General features: G+C 41.1%; 1 pseudogene; it reads right to left on the bottom strand.

Annotated features, from left to right (window-relative positions):
• Positions 1-3,680: 3,680 nt before the first annotated feature.
• LOC149166433 (pentatricopeptide repeat-containing protein At2g13600 pseudogene) lies at positions 3,681-4,673 on the bottom strand (annotated as a pseudogene).
• Positions 4,674-6,553: the final 1,880 nt, after the last annotated feature.

Raw genomic sequence — 6,553 nt, forward strand, 5'->3', positions numbered from 1 at the left:
AAGCGCCCACATTTGATGATCTCACTGGGATCTTGCAGCAAGAGGAGGAGCGGCGGCAAAACTTGAACCCCCAGAGTGATGATCTTGCGTTGATGACGAAACGATGATCATCCAAAGGAAAGCAGTCACAGCAGCAATCAAAGCAGAAAGGAGGAACATCACATAAGAATCTGCATTCTCATAAAGGTATGCTTGCAAATCATTCTGAAAAGAAATGTTATTATTGTGGAAAGAAGGGTCATATACAGAGTGAATGTTATAAGAAGCAGGCTGATGATGCAAAGAGGAGGCAGGCAAATGCAAAGCACAGAGAATACTTTGTTGAAGAAGAAGACTTCAGTCATGAATTTCGACCATTCACAGTCGACTGTGCCCTTTCAGCATCTAATGAACATGACATTTGGTATGTCGATTCCGGAGTATCCTCTCACATGACAGGTAAAAAGGAATTTTTTGATAGTCTTGAAGAAAGTATAAATGGATCAAAAATATATCTAGGAGATGATAGTGGATACGAGATTAAAGGTCATGGGGTGATTTCAGTTAAATTACCAAATGGAAAAATTAGTCACCTTACAAATGTTTTATATGTACCTGGAATTAAGAAAAATCTGATATCTGTATCCATGATGGCTGATCAAGATATGCAAGTCGAGTTCTTCAAGACTCATTGTGTGATAAAGGATTGCAGGAATGAAATAGTTGCAACAGGCATGCGAGTTGGAAGCCTATACAGACTGGATGCAAAAAGCATACCAAAGCAAGCCATGGTTGCAGGAGGGTCGACAGCCAAACAACTCTGGCATCAGAGGTTCGGTCATTTGAATTTGCAGGACCTCATGTATTGCAGAAGAAAGGTATGGTCGAGGGACTCCCTATCTTTCGTAATATCCAGTTAAATTGTGATGGTTGTGCCTTAGGTAAAATGCATAGAGAGCAGTTTCCTGTGCATGATAGGAGGAAGGAAACAAATGTTCTAGAACTAGTGCACACTGATGTATGCGGACCTATGCAGACAAGGTCGCTAGGAGGAGCATATTATTTTCTGTTATTTACTGATGACTGCACTAGATATTCATGGGTTTATTTTTTGAACAAGAAAAGTCAGACTTTCCAGTGCTTTATAGAATTTAAAACCTTGGTGGAAAAGCAGTTTGGTAAGAGTATAAAAATTCTCCGATCTGATCAAGGGGAAGAATACAAGCTAAAGGAATTCATGAAATTCTGCAAATCATACGGGATTGTTTAGCAGTATACAGTGCCACACACACCACAGCAGAATGGAGTTGCAGAGCGCAAAAACAGAACCTTGGTGGAGTGCGCAAGGAGCATGTTACAAGGTAAGGGTCTGTCTAATAGCTTTTGGGCAGAGGCTATTAATACTGTTGTATATTTGAAGAACAGAAGTCCTACCAGGTATCTTGGCTTCAAAACCCCTTTTGAAGCTCTATATGGATTTAAACCAGCAGTAAACCATCTAAGAGTATTTGGGTCAAAAGCATTTGCCCATATACCCAAAGCTGATAGGAAGAAATTAGACCCTAAAGCAGTTAAATGCATCTTTGTTGGTTATGGCACAGAATTTAAAGCATATAAATTATTCAATCCTGAGTCTCGTAAGACATTTGCAAGCAGGGATGTAGTGTTTCATGAACAGGTACAGAAAGGGAAAAATGACGTTGGTGATGATTGGCACATTCCATTGTTGTTGGAGGAAAGCAGCGAGGATGAAAGAGAGCAGAAGCAGAAAGAAGAGCAAAAAGAAGAACAGCAAGAAGGTGATAATGCAAGTCCAGTTATAGCAGAAGAAAACAAATTTGAGGTAAGTCCCCTACCAAGGAGGTCAGGTAAGAAGACTCAATTACCATTAAAATTGAGAAACTATGCTTTGATGTCAAGAATCCTCACCAAAAATCCTCACAAGAACACATCCTATCCGAAACCTTGAAATGATGATACTGACTGGCGTCCCTCACAATAAGTTATCGCCCTGCAATTTTAGAAATGAGTTTGGAAGCAGTATGACAATCACTAGTATCACCAAAAATCCTCACAAAAACACATCCTATCCTTGAAACCTTGAAATGATGATACTGACTGGCGTCCCTCACAATAAGTTATCGCACTGCAATTTTAGAAATGAGTTTGGAAGCAGTATGACAACCACCACAAACACGAAGATTCTTGATGATTCAAATAGGCATTCTCCCAGGAATACTAATAAGCCTAAACACAATTGCCAGTTTCTCACTATGATAGGATAAAAAAATTTCTTTCTGCTCATCCTCTACATCATGCAAAACAAAGTTTATATCGGGCACATACCCTGCCTCCTTCATCAACTTGGTTAATTCCTCCAGCTTCTCATAGATCACTTTTATTTGTGGATGCCTTCTGTCTCTGACAGTGAAACTATGCACCCTAACTTTGACCTTAATCCAGCTGAGTCTTGGTTCCTTTTTCAGTCCTTTCTCTTTCCTCTTTTTCTCCGCATTTGCAAGACAATTCACCTGCCAGCTGTAGCATATATATTGGACAAAATCACATACGCTGGAGCATCTTCTGGTTCCAACTTGAGAATATGTTCTGCTGCCCGTTTCCCTAAATCCACATTTCCATGGATTCTACAGGCAGACAGCAAGGTCCGCCATACCAAAGCATTTGGTTCACACATAAGCTGGAGCATCTTCTGGTTCCAACTTGAGAATATGTTATGTTGCCCGTTCCCTAAATCCACATTGCCATGGATTCTACAGGCAGACAGCAAGGTCCGCCATACCAAAGCATTTGGTTCAAACAACATTTTATTTATAAAATCTTCAGCCTCATTCAATTTCCCAGCACGACCAAGAAGGTCAACCATACACACACAATGCTCCATTGTTAATGTAATGCCATAATCTCGATCAATGGAATCGAACAACCTACGCCCTTCATCAACTAATCCAATACTACTGCAAGCCAACATAACAGAAACAAAAGTGATATTATTTGGCTTCAGACCTACTTGTTGCATTTGGTCGAAGAGTTGGAGAGCCTCCTGCCATATCCATGTTGTGCATATCCAGAAATCATTGTGTTCCATGAGGCAACATCACATTCACATTTTTCGTCAAATAATTTTTGTGCATCTCCCAAACTTCCACACTTTGCATACATGTCAACAATGGCATTTCCAACAGAGATATCTGAGTCAAGCCCACTTTGGATAGCAAAAGAATGGACCTGCTTTCCAATTTCCAGGACTGCTAGGTTGGCACAAGCACCAATGATGCTGGCAACAGTAAATTGATCTGGCTTCAAGCCTGCCTGTAGCATTTGGACAAAGTTTTTCAATGCCTCTTCACAATGGATCTGCTTTTCAATTTCCACGACTGCTAGGTTGGCACAAGCACCAATGATGCTGGCAACAGTAAATTGATCTGGCTTCAAGCCTGCCTGTAGCATTTGGCCAAAGTTTTTCAATGCCTCTTCCCAATACCCATTCTGGGTATATCCTGTAATCATGGCAGTCCATGAAATCAAGTTGCATTCAGGCATTTTGTTAAAAACTTTACAAGCAGACTTGATGCTTGCAAACTTTGTGGACATATCAAGAAGAGATGTTGCAACCCAGGTATTGAACTCATAGCCAGTTTTGATTATGCAACTGTGGATGCATTCGCCTTGTCCTACATCTGCTAGGCTAGAACATGCCCTGAGAAAACTGGGTACCTAGAACATGCCCTGAGAAAACTGGGTAAAATGAACTCATCTGGTTCTATACCTACAAGCCGCATTTGACAAAATAGTTTCAGGTCCTCTTTGCCATGACCATTCAGCGTGCATCCCGCTATTATTGCATTCCATGAAACAACATCTCTAGCAAACATTCTGTTAAACACATGAAATGCATCAACTGTACTGCTGCATTTTCCATACATGTCAACAAGGTCATTCTGCACAACAGAGTGACTTGTGTCAAATCCGGTCCTGATAATATAAGCATGAACCATCTTTCCATGTTTCAGGGTTGTTAGGCTGGAATAGGCAAGAAGTATACTTGTGAAGGTATACTCTTCTGCACCCATTCCTGTCCCGAACATTTCACAAGAGAGTTTCAAAGCCTCCTTTCCATGCTCGTGTTGGGCATATCCAGCAATCATTGCAGTCCATGACATTACATTTCGTATAGGCATTTCATCAAACATTTGGCGACAATGGTGCAACATTCCACATTTACAATACATGTCAACAAGTGCACTTCGTACAAAGACGTCAGACTCAAAGCCAAACTTGGTGATTTTGCAATGAATCGCCATGCCCAGTTTAAGAGCTACTAGACCAGCGCATGCCCTGAGAAAACTTGCAAAAGTGAACTGGTCTGGTTTGAACCCTTCTAATTGCATTTGTTGAAACAGTTGTACAACCTCATCACTATTCCCACTCTGTACACATCCGGCTATCATTGAATTCCAAGAATCTATATGCCTTTCAGCCATTTTATTGAACACTCTCGAGGCTGACTCTATACACCCAAACTTGGCATACATGTCAACAAGAGCATTACCCACGGTGACATCTGAGAATATCCCAATTTTTACAATATTCCCGTGAATTTGTGAGCCAAGTCCAATAATTCCTAGGCTGCCACATGCTCTTAGAACTCTAACCAACATTAATGAATTTTGCATCGTTCCCAACTCAAGAATTCTACTCTAAACCTGCAATGCCTCCTCTGGTTGCCCATTTTGAGTATATCCTACAATCGTAGCAGTCCATGTGACTACATTCGGCTCGGACATTTGGTCAAATACCTTGCAAAATCCTTCCATGCAGTCACTTTCAGCATACATACCCACAAGAGAAGTAACCGCAGACACGTCTGCCTCGAATCCAGTTTTAACAATGCGGACATGAACCTGTAAGCCCTGATCTAGAGCTGCTAAACTCGAGCACGCTCTCTGCACATCACAGAGTGAACATTGACCAATGGAGACGTTGCACAAATGGGATCATCAGCTCCACAGGAACAAACAATAGAAATCCTGTGGAAATGATGCACAAATGGGATCATTAGAACATTGACTCGTAACATGACCAGGCTCCCTGCGATTCCAGCACAATGACTTCCTGGTGCACTCCACCAAAATATGCCCAGGAAGTCCACAGTTTTTGCAAACTGACACATTTGAGCAATCACGAACAAAATGCCCAGGCTGCTTGCGGTTCTTGCAAGCATCATCCAACCTGGAGCGACGAAAACCCCTCCTGTAGGGTGCGTCACCGCTGCGGATGCGGCGGCTCCCTCTTTGTGGACTATGTCCATCCATACTAACTCCGCTTCAAAAAACTCTCAACCGCTTCAACCACACCAGCAAAATGCAGTCCTACAAAACGCACCCCTCTTCTTTCTATACTCCTTCTTTGGCTTCAGACTCCACCCCTCCGCTAACTCTATTAGCACAACTGATCTTTCGGTCCCTCACTATGGTTTGGAATTTCTGCGATGCTTGTCAAAAACTCAGAGAAAAGTTACCCGAATGCTCCAGAAGCAGCTCAAATCTCGAATCCTCAACGCTTCCAGGATGGAGGGAAAGGGTCCATGTATTCTATCGAATTCTCTTCCCGTGTTCTAGGTGTGTATTTAACAGGTGTCAAATTCTTTCCGGGTGTATTTAATTTAATGGGTGTCAATTTTTTTAGGCGTGGTTTACTTAGTTTTCAAATTTGGGGGTCAAAAATAGCGGAAATCTCCCCCCAAAAAAAAATCAAATTTGGGGGTCAAAAATAGCCGAAATCTCCCCAAAAAAAAAATTTAAAACATTTGCAGCAGAAATATTTGAATGGAGTTTTTAAAGGTGGAAATGGATCCAGTACCGTTAAAAAATTTTGAGACACCCAAAATTTTAAAGTTTGACAGCTATAACTTGGATTTACAAAAACTCCTACAAGATTTTATCAAAATCTTTATCAGAATTTCCATAATTTTCTAGGCAAATTTGAAAGTTGAGTATATTATAACGTTTTTTATTACTCCCACAAAAATAAATGGCTGCTATTCGTTGGTGTGTGTTTAACACGTGTCAAAATTTTGATTGCTCCACGAAAATAGATTGGTCCTATTGGTTGGGGTAAATAGATGGCCCCTATTGACAAGGGTGAACAATGTGTCCAGAGAATTTTTTTATAAAAACAGTGTAAAGATGGCCTTCTACTTTGAGAACTTCTTGGAGAAGAGAGATGGGCTCATTGTTTGACCCTAGTATACATTTCGCCACTAGGTACATGCTCTTCGCATTTCTCTAGGCCAATTCAAAGTAGGTTCTCATAGACTTTGGGTGGAGACGGACCACTAGGTTGATAGACCAGATAGAATCTTCCAGGTATGTCATTTATAGGAAGTAGAGACTAAGGTGCACTTCATTTTTGAATGTCCTGTCTACTACGAGATCAGAGGAAGGTTCTATTGCTTGTTCAGAGATTCTCAAACCCTCGTCGACTTTTTCAGAGATCTCGATTGGAGATGTTTGTCCCTATATATGAAGGAGGCTCTCAGGTTCCGAGCACATTT

Source organism: Pinus tabuliformis, chromosome 5_1 (assembly GCF_031772625.1).
Source record: "Pinus tabuliformis cultivar Carrire ecotype Pingquan chromosome 5_1, CPIR1, whole genome shotgun sequence".
Lineage (NCBI taxonomy): Eukaryota > Viridiplantae > Streptophyta > Pinopsida > Pinales > Pinaceae > Pinus > Pinus tabuliformis.